A 26,557-nucleotide genomic window follows, 5' to 3' on the forward strand; every position below is an offset into this window, starting at 1 on the left:
AGCATATTTACTAAAATATTATTTACTTCTGTGATTTTGGGGAGAATTTATTTAAAAAGTCTCATGAGCATACTTTAAAGTATCAGGAGCATAAAGATGCATAAACATAAGAACTTCTTATCTGATTTTTAGTAAACTAAGTGTTTTGGCCGGAGGATAGCCAAACATATTAATCACCTCTCACAAAACAATGTCTAACAAATACTGCAACATACGTGCACAAGACCCAGAGCCTTGACCAGTGCAGAGAGCACAGGATGGTCTACATGTATGACAATTAGAGAGAAGAAGCTGATAGGTGACCAGAAAAGAGTGGGGATGAAAAGAGGCAGCAGAGAATGCTGCACCAGAGCTCAGGTGACTCTGAGGTTATTTTGCCATCAGGATGGACTATCATACTCACTGGCACTAATGTCATCTACTTTTGGCCTCTGCACATTTGTGCAGGAAATCATGTTAGCATATGTACATTTTATGTGGTACTCATTTGTTAAGGGTGACTATCAGACTCACAGACTTCGTATCAAGGGGGGAACTCAGAAGGCCATCTGGTTCCCCCACAGCACTGAGGTGGGCTTTCTGAGCCCCATTCGGACACCAAGTTCTGGCTCTGAAATAAACTATCAGTTCTGTGTTCTAACCGATCGCAAAACAAATTTTAAAATATTAACTTTATTCCAAAGTAAAATGTCATTACTTCAAGTTAATCTCAATTAATGGCATTATATTATACCAGTTTAAGAGCAGATGAGCTGCATATAAAATAGGGAGTTTGCATTTTTGAAACTGTGATAGTAATAAGATGCACCACATATATAAATTAAATCACTTGCTCAACATCCTAAGGGTGGTAAATGTTGACACACACCTTATTTTCAAGTCAATCCAACCAGGTTTCTGATCATACATTCCGTTTCTTGCCACAATACCACCCAGATTCCAATTTGTAAAATTGTAAACAAGCTTAGAAAAATTACTTTTTTTCTAATAAGCAATTATAATGAAGCATCTATGGCAAAACTTAATTAAATATCTTTTAAATGTATTCAATGAATGTCTGTAATATTCTTTTCTTCTTTTTTTTTTACCTCTCTTTTTGTCTAAGTGAGTTTGAATGAGAATCAAGTGAAGCAATTAGGAGAAAACAAAAAAGGAAGAAAGTAGGCAAATTAAAGAAGGTTGGCATAAAGAAGGTCAAAGACCAAATATTTATCACAGATTAGCATCATTGATATGGAGTGAGACAGAGTCTGTCAGGCTACCTGACCCACCTTAAGGATTTTAATCTGCCCCATTTTCCAGAACCTTCAGTGAAAGGAACTAAAATGTTGCACAATCAGGACAAAATCCCATCATTGTGACAACCTTTCCAATGTCCTTTCCTGGTTTCTCAGCTGGATTTTCAGGGCTCTTGTTATTTCAAAAGTTAGCTTGCCGGAGTCTCAATTGCTAATTGGAACATCTACTTAATTTATAACACTTTTAGTGGAATTTGCTAGGGTACAATTCTACACTTGAAGGTAGAGTCTTGCAAATAATTGTTAAATCCAGCACCATTGTAAAAGGCTTGCTTTCAGACTACTCCATCTCTTGAAGCAAATAAAGCAGAGAAAGAAAAGCTAATGAAAGAGCTTTCTCACAATTTGCTATTTTTTTTAAGAAATAAATTTATCATTGTTCTGCTCTCAAGCAGAGAGTAAGGGAAACAGACAAGGAAAGAGACAAATAGAAAAGGGACATTGTAGAAAGTCAATCCTTTCTGCAAAGAGAAATAAACAGCCATTTCAAATAAACTAACTTCACCTTAGAGAATAAAATATGAAATCTACATGTGGCCAGTGACATTGCTGAGGATGTGTCATTGCAAGGGGTTAGTTCTCAGAGTTTTCTAGCTTTTGACAGTTATCCCATCCATGGACAAAGGGAAAGTGAATGAAGGGCATTATAGCCACAAGGGCAGGATAATTAATCTCTTTTGACCCTTACTGTAACACTGTGTGGTGAACAGCAACAGGTCTACCTTGAGAGGTTAGGCTGCTGTGGGCAGATGGCAGTCCCAAATTGGACACAGCAATGGTCTAGCGAATACAGAAGCTTTCTTGTTCTCTGCAATACCCTCCCTGGTATCAATGCTGCACAGACGACCATATTTCCCACCAGCGGCAAAATTATCTCTGACAGTCATCATTAATATGAACTAGTGTTTGTGGAGCACTCTGAAGTGTGTAGGAAGGGTTTTTCTTACACATTATCTCCTTCCTTTCTCTGGAAAAAGTCAGTATTACTATCATTATTTTGCAGGTGACCATATTGAGTGTCAAGCAATTTAAGTGAACCCAAGTCCAGACTCCAGACTTTTTCCACCGCTTTGCCTAGATATCCAATTGTTCTTCTGATCCCGTCATCACGTGTACTGAATTCTACGAAACTTGTATGTCCTGTTGCTAATATCGATGACATGTAGTACAGTTTCTAGACAATTATCTTAAACAAATAGGACTTGCTCAAACAGAATATTCCAGATTCTGAGTATAGAAAATTTTGTGAAGAGCCATGGGAAGTACTACACTGAAAAGCAATTGTAGGAAATAGAGAATAATTTATTGTATTTCTGTCTTGTGTTCTCCCCCATAAAGTACAAACATCAGAATTTACATAATAAATGTCTTTTAAGCACCAGCTGATTTAAATATTTTTTCTTTAGCAATATCTGAAGGGGTTATTTAACTCCAGATTTTTTTGGAAGACAACAAAGATTTCCTGAAAATGCTTTAAATAACATCATTAAAAGCTTTTTTCGTGGTTAAATCAAACATAGTAAAGTTGGAACCAGCAGTAGGTAATATAAAACCTTAACCTCCAGCTTCTCACTTCTCACTTAGGAACTAGTGAAAACTGTAGCTAGAAATGGGAACAGGAGATCTCTGCTTATGGCCCTATTTAAATTTGTTTTTTAATTAAATTTTTCTGGATCGTTATCAGTAAAAAACATCTTGTAAAGTCATGAAAGAAGCAGTAGTCACAGCAGAGATTTTCAAAAGAAAGCAATAACCTGTATACACCACCAAGGGAAATAATAAGCCCAGAAAGTATACTATTTACCACTTACTGTCACATCATTCCATGGTGGTGAGAGGCGGGCACAAAAGGCACTACTGTTCTTTTATTTTTATTCTTATTTTTTTAGGGTGAGAGAGAGAGTGGAGGAGAGGGTCAGAGGGAGAAAGAATCTTAAGCATGCTCCATGCTCGGTGCAGAGCCCAACATGGGACTCAATCCCACAAACCTTGAGCTGGAATAAAGAAAGACCTGAGCCAAAATCATAACCTGAGCTGAAATCAAGAGTCAGACCCTTAACTGACTGAGCCACTCTGGCACCCCTAAGGCAAGGTTCTTTGTTGTCTTGCATAATCGGCAAAGTACAAGAAAATAAGGTACAAGATAAAGATATATAGATGATGCAGATGTAGATATAAATATACATATTAGACATAAGCACATATACAAAGAGTACATGTGTCTCTTGAGGTTTTCACTAATCTGTATAACATATTCCTGTGTGTCACAGGTAAGGAGGCCACAGATTCAGTGTGTTGATTACTCTAGTGCCCCATTAAATGCACTAGAATGCCATTAATGATAATGGCTTCTTTCTTTCTCCAAAGATGTCATAGATCAGACAAAATAATATATATACACACTCTGTTCATGAGAATTGAAGAAAATAATTGAGCACTTGATGTTTAAAGAGCTGTTTATCCACTTTATCATAGGAAAGACTTTTGAAATAGAAAAGCATTGGTTGCTGTGCAAATAATTGGTGAATCAAGTCAGGATAGAAACAAACTCTAAACAAAAGTTTAGAAAGTTTCTAAACAAAAGTACATGGAATAAAGCAGATGGTCCATGCTGGAGTTCCTTGGGTATCTAAATATAGCAGACAACTCTAATCACAGAGAGAAGTTCAGTTGTCATCCTGTGCAGGAATTTTTAAGGCAAGAAGCTGAATCTAGTACTATAACTTTGTGTGAAGTTGTAAACTGTTTGACTAAATCAATAGATACCAGCCTGATTTCCTCCAGTTAATGATCAGAATATCTAAGAGAATTGTGTGGGTCAGTGACTTAGATCAGCAATTTACTCATTTACAAATACTCAGTATATTTCACTGAGCGAACAGTAAACAGAACTTTCAGAGACATATACATATTTGGAAATATAAATAATAAATCACTTTTAACAGTTAAATTGAGTTTCACACATATTTGGAGAGTGTCAGCCTGGATATTGAGATTTATAACAGTTGTCTATTTGCATAACATGCCCAAATGTGCATTTGAAGCAAACTCAGTATAATCTTATACAAAGAAATTAGTCTATCATCCCGTAAGGACAGATCACCAGTTATGTTCCGAGGAAAACGAAAGGTCGGTCACCTAAAGTAAGTTCAACAGGATAAAAACAAAATAAAATTTGAATGTGGCTCATAGGTCCATGATCTCAAAAACATCCACCCGTTTAAAATAGACTCTATCCACAAGTATTTGCTTAGTAGTTTCTGGGAGTTTCTCAAAATCCCTTTGCAATCAATGTATTAGTTGCTCTGTTCTTCCTGTCCTGCCCTGTCTGCATGCTCCATGAGCAAAGCCACTTGTACAGCCCCAGATGCTGCCACCATACAGCTTGGGGTCATCTGTGTGTCAACCTAGTTATTATATTCTGATTTTCCTAGCGCCTCCAATCCTGGGGACACTACTGGGTCCAGAGAAAAATCATGTTTTTGGCTTCTGAATCCTCTTGACTAGTTCCATCTACATCGTCCTCTAACTTCCCATCTCTAGAGTGCCCACCCCAAGACACTTAGTGTGCTATAGAAGCCTTTCTATTGTAGTATACACTTCTTTTCCTTTTTCGACTAATGTCTCACTGTTAGCATGAGAGAACATCATCTGTCTTCACCTAGCTGTGAATAAGTCTTCCTTGCATATATGAATATATAGAAACAAATCCTGGCGTTTGTTTGAAAAGAGAGGGAGGTAAGAATTGTGGTTAACAGGAAGTCAAAAGTACCTTGTGATTCAAGAACACGAACACATCTTCAGTAAAATATAATGTGGTCCATAGAAGTGAATTTTACAGGTATATAAGACTCACTGTTCAGTGCCAAAATATTTGCAGATTGAGATATAACCTCACAATCTGTGTGTCTAAAATTATTACTTTCTATGTGGTAAATATATACAATGGAATATTACTCAGCCATAAAAAAGAATGAAATCTTGCCATTCATACTGATGTGGATGGAGCTAGAGAGTATTATGCTAAATAAGTCAGTCAGAGAAAGACAAATGCCATATAATTTCACTCATATGTGAAGTTTAAGAAAAACAAACAAACAAACATGGGGGGAAAAAGAAAGGCAAACCAAGAAACAGACTCTTAACTATAGAGAACAAACTGAGGGTTACTGGAGAGGAGGTGGGCGGGGAAATGGGCTAGATGGGTGATTGGTATTAAGGAATACACTTGTGATGAGCACCGGATGATGTATTAAACAATGAATTACTAAATTCTACACCTGAAACTAATATTACACTCTATATTAACTAAATGGAATTTAAATAAAAACTTAGGAAGGAAAAACATTATTACTTTCTGCTTTGATAATATTTTTTAAAAATTTTTTAAATTTATTCATTTTTGAGAGACACAGAGCATGAACAGGGGAGGGGCAGAGAGAGAGGGAGACACATAATCCAAAGCAGGCTCCAGGTTCTGAGCTGTCAGCACAGATCCCATCGCAGGGCTCGAATTCACAAACTGTGAGATCATGACCTGAGCTGAAGCCGGATGCTTAATCGACTGAGCCACCCAGGTGTCCCGATAACATTTTTTTTTTTCAACGTTTTTTTTTTTTTTGGTTTTTTTTTGTTTGTTTGTTTGTTTGTTTGTTTATTTTTGGGACAGAGAGAGACAGAGCATGAACGGGGGAGGGGCAAAGAGAGAGGGAGACACAGAATCGGAAACAGGCTCCAGGCTCCGAGCCATCAGCCCAGAGCCTGACGCGGGGCTCGAACTCACAGACCGCGAGATCGTGACCTGGCTGAAGTCGGACGCTTAACCGACTGCGCCACCCAGGCGCCCCCGATAACATTTTTTAATAGACTACTAATTTTCTGCTTCTTCTTTTTTTATTATTTTTATTATTTTTTTTAACGTTTATTTATTTTTGAGACAGAGGGAGACAGAGCATGAACGGGGGAGGGTCAGAGAGAGGGAGACACAGAATCCGAAACAGGCTCCAGGCTCCGAGCTGTCAGCACAGAGCCTGACGCGGGGCTCGAACTCACGGACCGCGAGATCGTGACCTGAGCCGAAGTCGGCCGCTCAACCGACTGAGCCACCCAGGCGCCCCGAGGGGACTGCTTCTTAAATAGAATGCAATAAACAAAATTTGATTTTTGGCTGATTATGAAATATATCACAAGCCTGCCTTATTTTATGGTGCTTTGTTTTATTGTGCTTTCCAGGTACTTCACTTTTTACAAATTGAAGGTGTGTAACAACCCTGTGTTGAGCAAGTCTGTCACAGCCATTTTCCAATAGCATTACTCACTTCATGTCTCTATGCTACATTTTGGTAATTCTTATGAAATTTCAATTTTTTTCATTATTATTCTATTTGTGACGGCTTTCATTATTATTTTATTTGTCTGTGATCAGTGATCTTGGGTGTTATTATTTTGTTTTGGGTGCCATCAACTGCATCCATACAAGATGGTGAGTTTAATTGATAAGTGTTGTGTATGCTGTGATTGCTCCACTGACTGGCTATTCCCCCACTTCCCTCCCTCCCTGAGCATCCCTATTTCATGAGACACACAATATTAAAATGAGGACAATTAATAACCTCACAATGGCCTCGAAGTGTTCATGTGAAAGAGTTATTTGTCTTTCATTTTAAATCAAAAGCTAGAAATGATTGAGCCTAGGGAGGAAGGCATGTTGAAAGCTGGGACAGGTCAAAAGCTAGGTCTCTTGTGCCAAAGAGTTAGCCAAGTTGTGAATGCAAAGGAAAAGTTCCTGAAGGAAGTTAAAAGTGTTACACCAGTGAACACACAAGTGTTAAGAAAGCAAAACGGCCTTATTGTTGCTATGGAGAAAGTTTGAGTGGTCCGGATAGAAGATCAAACCAGCCACAACAGTCCCTTAAACCAAAGCCTAGTCCACAGCAAGGCCCTGACTCTCTTCAATTCTGTGAAGACTGAGAGAGGTGAGGAAACTGCAGAAGAAAAGTCTGCAGCTAGTGGAAGCAGGTTCATGAGGTTTAAGGAAAGCAGCCATCACCATAACATAAAGTGCCAAGTGAAGCAGCAAATGTTGATGTAGAAGCAGCAGCAAGTTATCCAGAAGATCCAACTATGATAGTTAATGAAGGTGGCTACCCCAAAAGTAGATTAAAACATGCTTTTAATGTTTATTTTTGAGACAGAGAGACAGAGTGTGAGTGGGAGAGGGGCAGAGAGAGAAGGGGACACAGAATCTGAAGCAGGCTCCAGGCTCTGAGCTGTCAGCACAGAGCCTGACATGGGGCTGAAACCCACAGACCGTGAGATCATGACCTGAGCTGAAGTCAAACGCTCAACTGACTGAGCCACCCAGGCGCCCCCAAAAACCAGGTTTTTTTTAACAACGGATTTTCAATGTAACTACTAGAAGATGTCTCTGATTTGGTCTCTGTTGGATTCTTTTCTCACTTTTATTAAATAGTCATGACTTTTAGTCAGTTCCAAACAACAGAAAACAGAATCAAAACTGTTGAACCCATTTTCATTAAAATTTATATTCAGAGACATGAGGGTTAGAAGTTCTCCATCGTTACCTTTAAATTAAATTATTAAAAGAAAAGATGACAGTGGAAGTATAACAAAAAACAATGAAAATGAAAATAGAGGTATTTGAATAGCACACTGGCACATATCATGCCAAGTAATTAAAAGTCCACAGATACTAAAGCATAATAATAATGAGGCTTAGGCTAGAGTTAGCTTAATTACATGTCAGCTGTTAACACCACAGAAGCATCACCAGATGTATTTTTCATCTGCTATTCTCCTGATTTTTAGTATTTACTTTCAGGTTATTTTTTTGTATAATAGTCACATTATTAAATATGGACATTGGAAAAAGCCTTTGGGTTAGCAAAACAGAAAACAATCTGAAGTTAGGAGTTAGGTAGCCATATTGGATTGCCACTACTGTGAGACTGGCACCATTTTTATGACATTTGTTTCTCCCTGAAGAGTTCAAATGTCTGAGGAGGAGATGCCATGTAATGTTTTATGACAAGAGAATTCTTTGGATTGTATTGCGTACAATGCCTTATATTTCAGATATGGAAATCTTTCCATCTAAAGAAATTGAGAACATTGTACAGAAGGCATGAAAGCAAGATTTCATCAATACAAACACCTCTGCACAGAATCTACAATTAAAAGAATCCCAGGGCACACATTTCATTCTACAAATGTTTATCTGCATATATCATGAGACATCTTTAATTAAATAACAGTGTTTGGAGGTAACTAAAATAACATTAAGGAAAACTCCCTATCTCCGGATTTATACCATGCTGATGACATCCTTCAGAACCTATCTCCACTGCCCATAATTGTGTATTTGGATCCATGGAAATAAAGGTTAGCCCATTGCACATTTTCTCTCTTTCAAAAAAAAATGTGATAGAACAGAGAACACAATGTAATTTTGTGGTTGCTGATACTAATAATATAATTAAAATTCTTAGGTTAGATCACTCCTGTCTAGATTACATAGAAAATGTATCACACTTGACTGGAAAAAGGCATAGGGTATCTGGAAATGTTTCTCATACTCATACTCAGTGTCTGAGTTCCCTACTGAATGATATATCAAATATTGGGTCTGCTTTTATCACCTTGAATGCCTTAGGGATTTCCTCTAATAGATTTTATCAGATTATTATTGTAAACTTCTGATGTGATTTACAAGATTATTTAGTGCATTTTCCTATTCGAAGGAAATATTTGTAAGAGCAGTTATATGGAACCTTCGAAAAGAGATAGGATGAGATTTTTTTTCTCTCTTAAATGTATTGATTTACTTTTTTTTTTTTTTTTTTTTTTTTTGATGAGGATGTAGCTGAGAACATAGGAGAGAGGAAAATGCACTGCAGAGTGCTATCTGCTTCTCACTGTGGCATGAAGGCCTATTTGCATCAAATGAAAAGAGGAGTCTGGAGGTGCAAAATTATCTGTGAGAACGCTGCCCAGCTAAAGCAGTGATTTCAAGGGCCCAAAAGACTGAAGTCTTCACTCGAAAGACAAACTCTCCCCTGCTTCTGCTCCTGTGCTTTTGGGGTGACCAAGCTGTATGACATTCTATGAGAAGTGAAGAAGTTCATCCATACCCACAAACAGGGCTTTACTTTTCTTTTTCTCTTTTAAGTTTATTTATTTATCTTTGAGAGGGAGACAGAGCAAGCAGGGGAGGGGCAGAGAGAGAGAGAGAGAGAGAGAGAGAGAGAGAGAGAATCCCAAGCAGGCTCTGCACTGTCAGCACAGTGACCAAGGTGGGGCTCAAGCCCACAAACCGTGAAATCATGACCTGAGCTGAAACCAAGAGTAGGACACTTAACCGACTGAGCCACCCAGGTGCCCCAAAACAGGGCTTTTCTGAGGGACATTGAATTTGTCTAGGGAGACCATTGTCAGGCAACCCAGAAAGAGCTCCTTTCAGAGAACATATTGGTCCCTGCACTCCATTCATTTTTCTAGCCTTCAATATTTATTTCACAAACAAGCTTTCTGTGTGACTCAGAAGTCTAAATTAAAAGTTATCTGTTTTGATATTATAGCACATTTATTTCATAATACTTATCATGAACTTTGTGGTTCCATGTGGTCAGAGATCATTTCTAATGGCTTTACATCTGTCAATCCAGTGACAAGCCCATTTTGCTACTTAGATGTCCATCTTAGATGCTCAAATTTTTTTTTACATACTAATTGACTAAATGAATGAATTATTGAATGAATGAGTAAAATAACCCCCATGTCTCCTCCACTTAACAAAATTGTGACAATCTTTCAAATCCTGGCTAGAGTTCCCTCTTTCACTCCAATCCCAAACTAATTAATCAATTCAAAACACTTTACCATGTAAGAGTAGCAAAGGTACTGCGTAATGCACACTCTACTCATTTATCTCACTTATATTTTTTCATTAATCATTTATTGCTTTCTATTATTAATTCCTTCTTATATATGGTTTATATCTATACTTAAATTATTAAATACTAGAGTATATAGTCTGAATCTTACAAGAAACCAGATATTTGCATATTGATTATCTTGTTATTTAAGGAAGACGATTTTCCCATAGAATATGTCACGAGCTTAGCTTTTACTCATAATCTCCTATTAATTACATTGCAACATATGGGGGCCTTCATTTTCGGTCATAGATCCTCTGATGTGTGAATATTTCTGCATGTGCAGAGGGGTATCACTAGGAAACTTGGGATTAGGAATGAAAGGACACACGTATAACCAATTTTGCTCTATTTTATTGACAGCAAATAAGAGTGAAAGTGTCAGCTAGAAAATAAAATGTGTTTTTTTTTATTTCAAAACCATGTTTATTCTATGAAATTTTGCCCTTCCAACAGAGAATCTAATCTCACAAACTTCTGTATTTGTTATCTCATTAATCAAGACAACAATCTTCATTTAGACAAATCACCACCCCTGCAAGGAGCCATCAGTTGGCACAATTCCAAGAGGCTCTCTTTCATTAGTTATTGTGTGTAAATAGCAGTCATTTCACCTCCCCCCACACCAGCCGGCCCCTGCATAGGTGATATAGCAAGAGAGGTATCCAAGACGGAATGTAAAAGCTTTACTTTTGAGAAATAAAGTCACATAAATCACAGTCTGTGAGTTTTCACACCTTTTTCTTGCCTTCTTCTATAACATTTTTACACAGATATATTAACATAATTTACAATTCACAATTTTGTAGTTATTTGACTACAAATCATCCTCAAGGTAATTAACTTATAATGTCATCTTCTCAGAGTCCATCCCAGCTCTTGACACATAGTAGGTACTAAATAAATATCTAAATATCTTACCTATCATAGGAATTACCAAACAACATTATGTAACTGTCTGTATTGTATATAAATGTATATATCTGCAGATCTTTTTAAATTCTAACTGTAACTTAAACCCAAGCAGAAAAGCAATCCTTGTAATCAATTAAATATCCCAAGGCATTATAAAGACCTATTTAAACTAAATAATTAGCGACTTAGTGCAATATATATCCTTATATATCAGACTGAAAAATTAATCTACTGATTACAAAAATATATCTACTGATAACACGTACTTGGATTTTATCAATGTTTAAATGTTTTATTTTACTAAAAGAATGAATTTATCTTATTTTGCTGTTATCCAATATAGTCATTATATATTGTGAACAATATATTTAATATATATTTAAGAGGGATAAGGGTAATACTTAATAAAAAAAAACGGTCTTCTGGAATAATATCATAACTTGTAGTTCTGAAACAGTAAAAACTGAATAAAAAGTTACCAGTGTTACCCAGATTCATTAAAGTTTCTAGCACTTTTGTACATATTTTATATTTTATTAATATAGTTCAAACATATGGAAAATAACATACAATCATTCATCCATGTAGCTATCTCACTGTATTTGCTCACTTCTCTCTCCCTTTCTTCTCTATATATTGTCCAACCTTTTTTACCCAAAGGAACCAAAGTTTTGATGTTTATTTATTTTGAGAGAGAGAGAGAAAGAGGCAGAGCATGTACAGGGGAGGGACAGAGAGAGAGGGAGGCACAGAATCTGAAACAGGCTCCAGGCTCCGAGCTGTCAGCACAGAGCCAACATAGGACTTGAACTCAGGAACCCCAAGATCGTGACCTGAGCCGTAACTGGATTCTTAGCTAACTGAGCTACCCAGGCACCCCAGGCTAACCAAACTTTTGATATTGGTGCACTTGGTTATAGTTTCATTACTGTGACATCACAGAAACTATATTTATTGGTCTCTGCCTCCGGCTCCTGGCACAGAGCTCCTAAAACCTTTGTAATTTCCTGAGTGAGAAGAGCACTGTAAGCATCTTTTGTTCTATTAAGACAACTCTGTGTGGGTTCTTGCATGGCTCCTCAATGGGGAATGGTCACCAGAAAGACCAAGGCATCATTGGAAGCTGTGAATTTTCAGCCCCTCTCCCCAGTCTCCAGTGAGGGGAGAGAAGCTGGAAATGGAGCAAAAAACTGATCATGCCTATGTGAAGAAGAAGCCTCCATAAAATCCCAATAAGAGGAGTTCAAACTGCTTCTTGGCTGGCCAATGCATCCTCACCGAGAGAGTGGCATACCCAGACTCCGCGAGACCCTTGGTGTCTCTTCATCTCTGTCCTTTATTATATCCTTTACTAAACTGGTAAACATAAGTAAGTATTTTTCTGAGTTCTGTGGGCCACTCTAACAATTCAACTGAAACTGAGAAAGGGTCACAAGAACCTCTGATTTACAGCCAAATCAGACAGAAGTGGTGAATAACCTGAAGACCTACTCCTTGTGACTGACATCTGAAATTAAGAGGGGGCACGGTCTTGTGAGACCGAGCCCTTAACCTGTGGGGTCTGATACCATCTCCAGGTATAGTATTAAAAATGACTTAAATTATAGGACACACAGCTGATGTCTCAGAGAATCGCTTGTTGTGGGGGAAAAAGCCTACATATTTGGTGACCAGAAGTGCCAGAATGAAGTGTGCTGTGTGAATAGTACAGGAGACACACAAGAGGAAGAATGAACTGAGTTTTTCCCTACAATGGAAGAAAAAGACTGGGTTGTTCATTTTAACTATGGATATGTATGTGTAAATGTATATATTCTTAAAACATATACTGTTTTTATCATTTAAGAGTGACATAAAAGATAATAAATTCTATATATGTTTTGGTATCTGGGACAAATATACAATCCAGGTTGATTTCAAAATAAATAAGCACACAATACATATATCTTTAACTGTATAAGTGCTTCCACTCAGCAAAGGTAAGTATTATAATAAGAACTCATTTATGAACATTTATTCTGTACTAAGCAATATTCTAAGTGTATTACTCGAGTTTTCTCCTTATTCCTCATAATAAAGCTAAAAGGGAAGCCCTATAAATTTCCCAATTTACAAAAATTAAAAGGAGACAATTAGAAATTATTATTTGTCTGTGGTCACCTGTGGCAGAACTGAGATTCAAAACTTAGCAGACAGACTCCAGAATGTTCCCGTTAACCACTTTACTATACATAAATTTTGATTTTGTGAACTATCAAATATTTGTTACTATTTAGAGACTGGTATAATAGACTGTATTAGTTATAAGAAAAAAACAAACTTATTAAAATTGAGTTCTATGCCCTCAATCTTTAATGTTTCTTAGAAATGAGACCCCTTTGAAAGTCTGGCATATACAATAGGCTTTACCTTCAGATTTGGGTATACATACATGTGTATGTACACATGTATGTATACATATACATTAATTTGTGTTATATATTAGAGTTTCCTCAGATAGCCTAAACAGCAGTTTATGAAAACAGAATTATACAAACATTATGTATATTAGTCCTTTCCCAATACCTTTTTATTCATTTTATCAATTTTAGTTTTAGCTACAAAATATTTTTAGATAGATTGAATTATTATCTATTTTTAAGAACATAATTTGCTATTAGCAGATTGTATAAATAGTGTTTAGGTAACTCTCAAAGGCTGTGTAGTTTAATTCCAATATAAATATCCCAAAAGGTACAAAGGGAGCCCAAGTATTTTGGGTTTGAGGATACTTTTGTGGGCTAGCTTGAAAATGTTGCTACTTTCAATAACATTTTCTTTTCTTTTAACGTTTTTATTTATTTTTGAGAGAAAGACAGAGCCAAGAAGTCATTGGCTTCAAACTAATCTACCTCAAATCTTACATTACCAAGGTTCTCTGTAATTCTTGGTATGCAATTAAGAACTGGAAATCTTCTACTTGACCCCAGTCACTATTTTGTTTATGGTAAGAATGGAGTGTAAGTCAAGAGTAATATGACAATAGCCAAATAGCTATAGATTTGTAGTGTGTGATCCTTGTGAGAATAAGGAAACAACAGTTATTGAGTATCTTTTGGAAAATGCATTTGACCATAGACATCCTTCCAGGATCCCTTTGAAGACCTAATTCTCTGCTATTTGCCAGAACTCGAAATGTATATCATGGATTGAAAAACCCAAAATGCATGCCCTTAAAAAATGTTTAATTGTGCTTTAGTAATAGTCACTTTTCAAAGTTTTGTTACATTTTGACAGAGTAAAACACTGCATTTATCAAGGGCATTCTTTCTCACTTACAAACATTTTCAAACCTGTAGCAGCTGGACAATTCTTAATAGAGTTGAAAGTGAGGGTAAATAGGGTTGTCATAACTAGTCAATCAGTCAATCAATCATTCTCTTTTTAACCAAAGTAATATTTTGTGGCAGTAATAGAAGGAGCATATTATCCCCCTGAAACATTGTATTCACCAGTCATAGTTTGGAAACCAAGTTCTTTCACTGGTATTTAAGCACTTCTAGTATAAGTGTTTATGGAGTTTAAGTAAGAAAAAATTCTCAGTCTCTATGTTTGTAAATTGGGAAGAAGTATAACTGGTATTAACTACTTCCTAGAATTTTTGTGAAAAAATACCTGGGTCAGAACCTGCACTAACTCAGTATTCAGTAAAATAGACTAACATTATTTTGTTGCTATGATTATTTTTTTTTTTACCTTTCAGTTTGTGCCTTTGTGGCATAATCAGTCTTTCCAGTTTCACTGAGATATAATTGACATATAGCACTGCATTCATTTAAGAGACACAGCATAATGATTTGATTTACATATATCATGAAGTAATTACAAGTTTACTTAACATAATTATCTCATACAGTTACAAAAAATATTTTTCTTGTGATCAAAACTTAGGATTTACTATCTTAACTTTCATTTATAGCAAAAATATGGAACAGTTCACAAATTTGTGTGTCATCCTTATGGGGGGCCATGCTAATCTTCTCTGTATCATTTCAGTTCTATTATGTGTGCAGCCAAAGTGGGCAATCTATATCTGTATCTATCTATATCAATATCTATATGCACACACACACATAATGCTTATTTCGGTAGACCTTCCATCTTCCATTTTTGTCAGACAAAGCAATTCTTTTCAAGAAATTATTTCTTAACAGCAAATTAAGTAGTGAGGAAGTGAGATTCTGTTGTGTATTTCAGCAATCAACAAAAGATGAGAGTCTTCTGAAATATTTATTTTAGGTCCTAGAATTTAAACATTGGACATTTGCTCCTCTTGATCATCTTTTAAGATCAAATAATAAACAATTTGATTTGACATACTTCCTCTTTGGTGTCTCATACATCTGTTAAAACATAACAAATGGGGGTAGCACTTAATGAGAATCTGGAGAAGGATGTATATAAATAAACTGAATCTCAACTTGAAAGTTACTAATTGCTCCTTGGTATTAATATGGATGTAATGTATTTATTATAGGATCTTTCTGACAAATAACTACAGTCTATTTAAACTAGTGGCTCTATAATCACAATAATATCCTAAGTAAGAAAGCTACATCATAGCCAATGTATATCACTATCACTATTATTAAATGCATCCAGCTTATTAAAATGTACCCAGCTTATTAAATGTTACATATTTCTGAATCGTTAAGGTAATTTATTGTCAAGTTAGCTAACACACAGTGTATACAGTGTGCTCTTGACATTGGGAGTAGGTTCCCGTGATTCATCACTTACATACAACACCCAGTGCTCATAGCAACAAGTGCCTTCTTCAATGTGCATCCCTCATTTACCCTGCCCCCGATCTCCTCACTCCCATCAATATCTGAATTTCTTAAGACTCAATTCAATTATCCCCAAATAATGAGTCAAAATGTCCCCCCAAATAATGTTATTTCTGAAGTGTTTAACCTTTAACATAGGGCCAGCTTCTTCTTAAGGGCTTTATCCTATATCTTTTTAGCATACTTCATATTTACCTATTTTCCATTCAAATAAGTGCATTTAAGCAGATATACTGTTTCCCCAGCATACAATAGAGATAGTAATCGTCTGCTTCTATTAATTTTCTTACTGAAAAAATATCTCTCAGTAGTATATTAATAGGTTTTAATACACTGAGGGCTTGTATTGACCCCTAAAACAGGAGATGGACAGACAGTAATACACCAAAGCATCCACCTGACTTACAAACTCCCAAGTATTTCAATTGCCTTCATGATAGTTATTGTTGACTCCAGTTTTAAATGTCATTGCCAGTCAGGGTTGGTAAGAAGCTCTTTTTCCCACCCTTGATTATTTCCTAAGCCATTCAAAGTTTGGAATCGGAACATTCCTACTCAGAGTAAATATAAGATAAATAGATAAAGCCTAGTGAGGGCAAAGCCAGGTCAAAAAGATGTCATTATAAATGTCTTCATTTCCACATTTAGAAAGTTTTTATAAAGCAACAAGCAAATTTTTGTCATTATTTCTGAAATTAAATCAGTCATCTACTCAACAAGCATTGAGGAACGAATGTGACAAACACTTTTCTAAGGCATGTGGTGGACAGACAGGCAAGGACCTTGCTTTCGTGGTGCTTACATTCTGGAGAGATGGGTAGGTGGATTTCAGAGTGAACGGCCAGAAGAATAAAGAAGAAAACCAATATTTTATTAAACAAGACAGTTTAGAGAAGTGATAAGTGGCACTAAAAAGAAAATATTTTTGTGACACACTGAGGGGACAGATTTTAGATTCGGTGGTTCAGGAAACCCTTCTATGGGGGTGATCTTAGAAATGATCTCTGAATTATGCAAAGTACTTGCCTGTATGACCAATTGGAAGCAGAGAATTCCAGGCAAAGGAAATTTTAAAAATAAGGGAAAAAATGATGGAATATTTGTATTTCATCAAAACGTGAACCGAAGAAGTTCAATGATATTTTAATTTTTTAAATGTCCTGAAAATATACTGATTTACTGTTCTAAGAAATGTTTAAGCAACAAATTAAAAAGTGGACAATGACTTCAGACAAAGATGTAAGAGAGCCATCTGTGAACCTAATATTCTTATTCAACACCACTGTAATGAAATTTGTGAGTGTGAGTGCTGAGTTCAACAATAATTCACTACCTATTTCTTCATAGGAAGTGTGCTCAGTTATCTCAGCTATCAGAAACTTCTAGGTGATCCTCTAAAAATACTCGTATGAACTATTTAGAAATATTGTTGCTGTTCCAAACCATAGTCAAAAATCCTTTTTATCCTACAACCCAGTACTCTCACTCTCTCTCACACACACACACACACACACACACACACACACACAACTGAAAAATGTGTTTCCCAGAACAATACTGTGTGACGAACTCTTGATATTTTCTATGATTTCATTTTTAAAACATTTAAACATGTTTCATAACTTACTAAATTGCTTTTATGATTCACCAATGGGTTTGTACGTAAAGATTGGAAATACTATTCTAAGAGACATTCACAAATCTACACACCCTAATCTATACACCAAAGACAAAAACAAAAACAAAAACAACTAGGTCAATTACTATAGGCTAAAATTATTTATCCTTTCAGGAATAAGCAGTAGTATAGTTCTTCAATGTTTTGCCAAATACTAAATAGAGGGAAAAAAAGAAGAAGAAGAAGAAACCAGAATTAATCTTTTCTTTGCCTAACAACACGGTAATTTTGTGTTTGCTAGGAAGGCAATGTTTATATTAAATGGAGAAGTAGAAAGAATTCCATACTTATAAGGAAAACTGATTTTCTTTCTGGTCACTCCTGACCCCATCTATTGGTCTCAATCATTCCCTAAATGTAGAAAGGAAGCATTTAAGAATTTAACAGTAGGGGTGCCTGGGTGGCTCAGTTGGTTAAGTGTCTGACTTTAACTCAGGTCATGATCTCACAGTTTGTGAGTTCGAGCTCTGCCTCGGGCTCACTGCTCTCAGCCCAGAGCCTGGAGCCTGCTTTGGGTTCTGTGTCTCCCTCTCTCTCTCTCTCTCTGCCCCTTCCCCACTCATACTTTGTCTCTCTTCCTCTCTCAAAAATAAATAAACATTAAAAAAATTTTTTTAATAAAAAAGAGAATTTAACAGTAAACTCTTAAGAGAATTACAGTAAAAGATCAAAATGGTGTTAGTTAAAAAACTTCATAATAGTGAATCTAACATTTACAAAATAAACTTTAACAGTAATACTTGAAATTTGTATTTATATTTATCCTTAAATTTTTAACCACCTCAAGTAGAAATGTCACATAATAAATTATTCCAAAACAAAGTTTCATGCAAATTTTGGCCTCAGAATACATATTTACACACATATTGATGTTTTGGAATTTATCCACAATTCATATAAAAAACGTAAAGTCATATTTGGAGTATACGGATTTCAACAGACTGAAAGCCAGCCTTTAGGGTTCCTTTCTCTCAACTCTGACCCTAAGATGATTTATGTTTCTCATTCGTTACTTTAAGATATTTTTTTAAAAAGTTGTTACATATATGTTGTGAAAGTAATATTGAATAAACCAGAAAGTCTAATAAGTGCTATAGATTGATGTGGGAAGGATGCAGACCCTGGCATTTATTTATCATAGGCGAACCCTCGAGCCTTGCAAGATGTCTGTTAATTCCCAGTGAGTGGGGCCTGGTGGTCTGACTCCTGTGCCTTTGCTAGCTCCTTCTTGTCTACTCTGGATCACCCTGAGCCTAGCCACCAACTCTGCTATAAACCTTTACAGACTTTATTGTAGTCTTAGAAGGTTATGGGGCAAGGCGAGACCATGAATCCCATAAATGTCCCCCATTCACTGATTCTAATCACTTGGCCTCCTACATCTAAGTTTCCGAATTCCTTCCTATGGAAATCCACAAGCTCCTGACCTTGCCTCTCGTAGAATAGTTTGATCACACTCAGGCCTCTTTAATATAGGATACTCCTACCACATGGCTTATCTTGAAGTTTCCTTCAACAGAAAATCTCTGTAACAGAAATTTCGAACACAATAGTATATATGTACATGTAGTAAAAGCATCTTATGCAGATCTGAGAAGCGCTCCATAGATGTTCTTTCACTTTTCTCTAAAGCAACTTCCACTTTAAGCTCTGGTTGAATTGCAGGCTGCAGACACTTCACTACTGAAGGAGGAGAAACTTCCAATGAGTCCATCAGGCTCATTCTGGTGGCTTACAGAAAGTCCAAATACTTTCGTGGTGGGCCACATGATCATAAAACTACACATGGAAGCTTTTTTGTTTAAAACTTCTTTGTTGAGGTATAATTTATATCAAATAAACTATCAATTTTGAATATATAATTCCATGAGCTTTGACACATTTATAACCCTGTGTAACTACCAATATCATCAAACATTACCCAGAAAAATTTTCTTTTATCACTATCCATCCTTCATCCCTGGTGAGGCAAACACAGATTTACTTTCTGAATCTGTTTTTTAGTTTTTCTACCTTCTAGAAACTTCTATAAATGAAATCATACAGTATGTACTCTTATATGTCTGGTCTCTCAGCATACTCTTGTTGAGATTCATACGTGTTATTGTATTTATCAGTAGTATATTCTTTTTCATTGACAAGTAGTATTGCATCACACAGATACACCATAATTTATTTACCTTTTCATCTGTTTTTCGGTTTGGGGATATATCAACTTTGTGGCTCTTCCTAAAATGTATTATACAGCCCAACTCTTAGAAGATGGTGGAACAGCATGGAAGTTTTTTGTGTGTCTCACGTCCATGAAATACAGCCAGACCAACACTAAACTATCCTACACACCTAGAAAACTGACTGGAGGATTAACACAACAATCTGCACAACCTGAACCACAGAATTCAGCAGGTACACAGTGTGGAGAAGTGAACTAGAAAGCGCAGGAAGGGAGGTGCTTCTGTGACCTGAGAGAGGCTGGAGACTTGGGCGGGGGGAGAATACGGGAAAAGCACACCTCCCCAAAAGCAGCTGGAGAGAAAGTGGAAAATTGGAAACAGCCACAGGGACTAAACTAAAAAGGGAGAAAGGAGAGGGTTCAAATTCCATTAAGACTGTAAACAAAGGGAGCGCAAAGGCTGCAACTCCGCAGCTCATACCTGGTGGTGCTCTGGTGGGAAGGGAGAATCCCCAGGAACAGAGTGGGGTCCAGGAGGTTCTCGGGCCACACAGGGAAAAGCGGTTCCACTGCTGGAAGGACATTTGGCAGAGACTGTTGAAGCCACCTGGTCCCAGCCCAGAAGATGGCCACATTCGCTGGTGCTGGAACAAGGTCCTTAAGGGTGAAGCCTGGTGCCGGATGTGTGTTGTGATTTTCCATAATCCCTGAAATGCTGCTGCTACACTGTCTCACAAACTTTTTCTGGGGCCGGCTGGCACCTGGCCACAGTCTTGGGGCACCGGCAGCAGCAGGGTCCCGCAAGCATTCCTGTGCGCAGCCGGCATTCAGCCATTGCTTGGTGAGACCCTCCCGCAGAGGCACGGAACAGGTCAAAGCCTCAGTCCTTCGGAAGTAAGGGGCCGGGGAAACAGCCGCATCTGAGACAAAACCCGGGAGAGGGGTACTGCCTGGGACCTGGTCACGGAGAGTGAAAAAGCGGGGAGTGGACAAAAGCTGAAGACACGGGACGGGTGCCCGATTGCTGACCTGGGAGAACAGACTGGCTAGCTGGCTAGCGCCATTTTCAACAATCCTGCGCATGCGCATATGCACCTACCAGCCCCGCAACAATCCGCCCCAGTAGGCTAGCAGCGCCATCTAATGGAGAGCAGAGTTATTACACTGAGCTCCGCCCAACTGGGCCAACTTCCCTCTTCAAGAACACAGTCTCACTGCCCGCTTAATTTATGGACTACAAAGAGCTACATAGACTGACATCTAGGGGAAAACGAAGTAATTTCGGTCCTACATCAATCTGTTAGCAGGTTCATCTATTCAATTTTATTTCTTTTTTTTTCTTTTATACTTCTTTTACTTGAATACAGAAAGAGAAAAAAATCATTTTTATTTTCAATTTTTATGAAAAATATTTTTCTTTAATTTTTATTACTGTATTTTTTACTTTTGTGTAATTTTTTTCAAATTCTATTTTACTTCCATCATTGTATTTTACTCTACTTCAGTGTATTCACCTTTTCAAATATTCAAAAGATCTTCTTTTTTATTTTTTTCTCTTTTTTGTATCCTTTCTTTTTCTTGAATGCAGAAACAGAAAAACTTCATTTTTACCTTCAATTTATATTAAAAATATTTTTCTTTAATTTTTAACTATATTTTTTGCTTTAATGTAATTTTTTTCAAACTCTATTTCACTTCCATCATTTTATTTTAGTCTACTACAGTGTATTCACTTTTTCAAATTTTCAAATGATTTCCTTTTTTCCATTTTTTTCTTTTTTCTTTTTTCTTTTTTTTCATTTCTTTTCTTTTTATTGAAGAGAAAAAGAAAAAATTTATTTTTATTTTTAATTTTTAATAAAAATACTTTTAATTTTTTCTACTATATTCTTTACTTCTGTGTATATTTTTTCAAATTCTATTTTACCTCCATCATCTCATTTTAGTCTACTTCAGTGTATTCATTTTTTCAAATTCTCAAGCGATTTCCTTCCCCTACCCCCTTTTTTTCCTCTAATCTGTCAAACCACTTTCAACACCCAGACCAAAACACACCTAGGAACTAGCATCATTTATTCGATTTGTGTGTGTGTGTGTTTAATTATTTAATTTTAATATTTTTTTAATTTTAATTTTTCTTTTAATTTTAATTTACCTCATTAATTACTACCTCATTAATTACTTTTCTCCCTTCAAAATGACAAAACGAAAGAAATCACCTCAAAAGAAAGAGCATGAAGAAACAACAGCCAGGGATTTAACCAACAGAGATACAAGCAAGATGTCTGAACCAGAATTTAGAATCACGATAATAAGAATACTAGCTGGAGTTGAAGACAGATTAGAATTTCTGCAGAGATAAAAGAAGTAAAAAAGAGCCAGAATGAAATTATAAATGCTATAACTGAGCTGCAATCACGGATGGATGCAGTGGTGGCAAGGATGGATGAGGCAGAACAGAGAATCAGTGATATAGAGGACAAACTTATAGAGAAAAATGAAGCAGAACAAAAGAGGGAGATGAAGGCAAAAGAGCACAATATAAGATTTAGAGAAATCAGTGACTCATTAAAAAAGAACAACATCAGAATCATAGGGGTCCCAGAAGAGGAAGAGAGAGAAATAGAGGTTGAAGGGTTATGTGAGCCAATCATAGCGGAAAACTTTCCTAACCTGGGGAAAGACACAGACATCAAATCCAGGAAGCACAGAGGACCCCCATTAGATTCAACAAAAACCAACCATCAACAAGGCATATCATAGTCAAATTCACAAAATACTTAGGCAAGGAGAGAATCATGAAAGCAGCAAGGGATAAAAGTCCCTAACCTACAAGGGAAGACAGGTTTGCAGTAGACCTATCCACAGAAACTTGGCAGGCAAGAAAGGAGTGGCAGGATATACTCAATGTGCTGAATCAGACAAATATGGGGCCAAAAAATCTTTATCCAGCAGGCTGTCATTCAACATAGAAGGAGAGATAAAAAGTTTCTCAGACAAAAAAATTAAAGGAGTTTGTGACCACTAAACCAACCCTGCAAGAAATTTTAAGGGGGACTCTCTGAGGGGAGATATATATATATATGTATATATAAATACCAAAAGCAACAAAGATTAGAAAAGAGCAAAGAACACCACCAGAAACTCCCAACTCTACAAGCATCATAATGGCAATAAATTCACATCTTTCAGTACTCACTCTAAATGTCAATGGGTTCAATACTCCAATCAAAAGACATAGGGTAACAGAATGGATAAGAAAACAAGATCCATCTATATGCTGTTTACAAGAGACCCACTTTAGACCTAAAGACACCTTCAGATTGAAAATAAGGGGATGGAGAACCATCTTTTGTCGAATGGTCAACAAAAGAAACCTGGAGTAGCCATACTTATATCAGACAATCTAGACTTTAAAATAAAGACTCCATGGGGCGCCTGGGTGGCTCAGTCGGTTAAGCGTCCGACTTCAGCTTAGGTCATGATCTTGCGGTCCGTGGGTTCGAGCCCCGCGTCGGGCTCTGGGCAGATGGCTCAGAGCCTGGAGCCTGCTTCCGATTCTGTGTCTCCCTCTCTCTCTGCCCCTCCCCTGTTCATGCTCTGTCTCTCTCTGTCCCAAAAATAAATAAACGTTAAGAAAAAAAAATTTTTTTTTGGGGCGCCTGGGTGGCGCAGTCGGTTAAGCGTCCGACTTCAGCCAGGTCACGATCTCGCGGTCCGTGAGTTCGAGCCCCGCGTCAGGCTCTGGGCTGATGGCTCGGAACCTGGAGCCTGTTTCCGATTCTGTGTCTCCCTCTCTCTCTGCCCCTCCCCTGTTCATGCTCTGTCTCTCTCTGTCCCAAAAATAAATTTAAAAAGTTGAAAAAAAAAATTAAAAAAAATTTTTTTTAAATAAAAATAAAAATAAAATAAAGACTCCAACAAGAGATGAAGAAGGGCATTATATCACAATTAAGGGGTCTATCCACCAAGAAGACCTAACAATTGTAAACATGTATCCTCCAAATGTGAGAGCACCCAAATATATAAATCAATTAATCACAAACATAAAGAAACTCATCAATACTAATACTTCAACACCCCACTTACAACAATGTACAGATCATCTAACCAGAAAAGCAACAAGGAAACAATGCCTTTGAATGACACACTGGACCAGAGGACTTAACAGATATAGTCAGAATATTTCATCCTAAAGCAGCAGAATATACATTCTTCTCCAGTGCACATGGAAAATTCTCCAGAATAGACCATATACTGGGACACAAATGAGCCCTAAGTAAGTACAAAATTATTGAGATCATAGCGTGCATATTCTCAGACCACAATGCTATGAAACTTGAAATCAACCACAAGAAAAATTTGGAAAGATAACAAATATATGGAGACTGAAGAACATCCTACTAAAGAATGAATGGACCAACCAAGAAGTTAAAGACAATAATAAAAAGTATATGGAAGCCAATGAAAATGATAACACCACAACCCAAAACCTCTGGGATGCAGCAAAGGCGGTCAAAAGAGGAAAATGTAAAGCAATCCAGGCCTTCCTAAAGAAGAAAGAAAGATCTCAGATACACAACCAAACCTTACGCCTAAAGGAGCTGGAAAAAGAACAGCAAATAAAACCCAAAACCAGAAGAAGACAGGAAATAATAAAGATTAGAGCAGAAATTAATGCTATCAAAACCAAAACAAAAACCAATAGAACAGATCGATGAAACCAGAAACTGGTTCTGGTTAATTAAAGAATTAACAGAAGTGATAAACCCCTAGCCAGTGTGATCAAAAAGAAAAAGGAAAGGACCCAAATGATTAAATTCAAGAATGACAGAGGAGAGATCACAACCAACACAACGGAAATACAAACAACAATAAGAGAATATTATGAGCAATTATACGTCAAAAATGGGCAATCTGGAAGAAATGGAAAAATTCCTAGAAATATATACACTACCAAAACTGAAACAGGAAGAAATAGAAAATGTGAACAGACCCATAACCAGTAAGGAAATCAAATTAGTAATCAAAAATCTGCCAAAAAACAAGAGTCCAGGGCCAGACGGTTTTCCAGGGCAATTCTACCAAACATTTAAGGAAGAGTTAACACCTATTCTTGTGAAGCTGTTCCGAAAAAGAGAAATGAAGGAAAACTTCCAAACTCTTTCTATGAAGCCAGCATTACCTTGATCCCAAAACCAGACAGAGATGCCACTAAAAAGAACTATAGACCAATTTCCCTGATGAACATGGATGCAAAAATCCTCAATAGGATATTAGCCAACTGGCTCCAACAATACATTAAAAAAATACAGCATCCTTTCTTGATAAAAACCCTCAAGAAGGTAGGGATAGAAGGAGCATACCTCGAGATCATAAAAGCCATATATGAACGACCCAATGCTAATATCATCCTCAATGGGGAAAAACTGACAGCTTTCCCCCTAAGGTCAGCAACAAGACAGAGATGTCCACTCTCGCCACTGTTATTCAACATAGCATTGGAAGTCTTAGCCTCTGCAATGAGACAATACAAAGAAATAAAAGGCATCCAAATCGGCCAGGAGGAGGTCAAACTTTCACTCTTCGCAGATGACATGATACTTTCTACGGAAAACCCAAAAGATTCCACCAAAAAATGCTAGAATTGATTCATGAATTCGGCAAAGTTGCAGGATATAAAATCAATGCACAGAAATCGGTTGCATTCCTATACACCAACAATGAAGCGACAGAAAGAGAAATCAAGGAATCGATCCCATTTACAGTTGTACAAAAAACCATAAAATACCTAGGAATAAATCTAACCATGGAGATGAAAAATCTATACACTGAAAACTATAGAAAGCTTATGAAAGAAATTGAAGAAGAACTCCCAAAAAATGGGAAAAGATTCCATGCTCCTGGATAGGAAGAACAAATATTGTTAAAATGTCAATACTACCCAAAGTAATCTACATATTCAATGCAATCCCTATCAAAATAACACCAGCATTCTTTACAGAGCAGAACAAATAATCCTAAAATTTGTATGGAACCAGAAAAGACCTTGAATAGCCAAAGTAATCTTAAAAAGAAAACCAAACAGGAAGAATCACAATCCCAGACTTCAAGCTATCCTACAAAGCTCTAATCATTAAGACAGTATGGTACTGGCACAAGAACAGACCCTCAGATCAATGGAACAGAATAGAGAACCCAGAAATGGACCCACAAACATATGGCCAACTAATCTTTGGCAAAGCAGGAAAGAATATCCAATGGAATAAAGACAATCTCTTCACCAAGTGGTGCTGGGAAAACTGGACAGTGACAGGAAGAAGAATGAACCTGGACCACTTTCTTACACTATACACAAAAATAAATGCAAAATGGATGAAAGACCTAAATGTAAGACAGGAAGCCATCAAAATCCTAGAGGAGAAAGTAGGCAAAAACCTCTTTGATCTTGGCCACAGTAACTTCTTACTCAACACGTCTCTGGAGGCAAGGGAAACAAAAGCAAAAATGAACTCCTGGGACTTCATCAAAATAAAAAGCTTTTGCACAGCCAAGAAAACAATCAGCAAAACTAAAAGGCAACTGAAAGAATGGGAGAAGATATTTGCAAATGACATATCAGATAAAGGGTTAGTATCCAAAATCTATAAAGAATTTATCAAACTCAACACCCAAAAGACAAATAATCCAGTGAAGAAATGGGCAAAAGA

At 36.8% G+C, this 26,557-nt stretch overlaps 1 long non-coding RNA gene and 1 other non-coding gene across 2 annotated transcripts in view; both read right to left on the minus strand.

Moving 5' to 3' along the window:
• Window positions 1–26,557, minus strand: part of LOC131495102 (uncharacterized) — a 175,253-nt gene that overhangs the window by 34,381 nt on the left and 114,315 nt on the right. The gene's annotated exons all lie outside the window — the stretch shown is intronic.
• LOC131495195 (U6 spliceosomal RNA) lies at window positions 15,127–15,230 on the minus strand. The gene has a single exon (XR_009253826.1). It is a non-coding gene; the product is annotated as a U6 spliceosomal RNA (small nuclear RNA).

Source organism: Neofelis nebulosa, chromosome 14, assembly GCF_028018385.1.
Source record: "Neofelis nebulosa isolate mNeoNeb1 chromosome 14, mNeoNeb1.pri, whole genome shotgun sequence".
NCBI classification, from domain to species: Eukaryota; Metazoa; Chordata; class Mammalia; order Carnivora; family Felidae; genus Neofelis; species Neofelis nebulosa.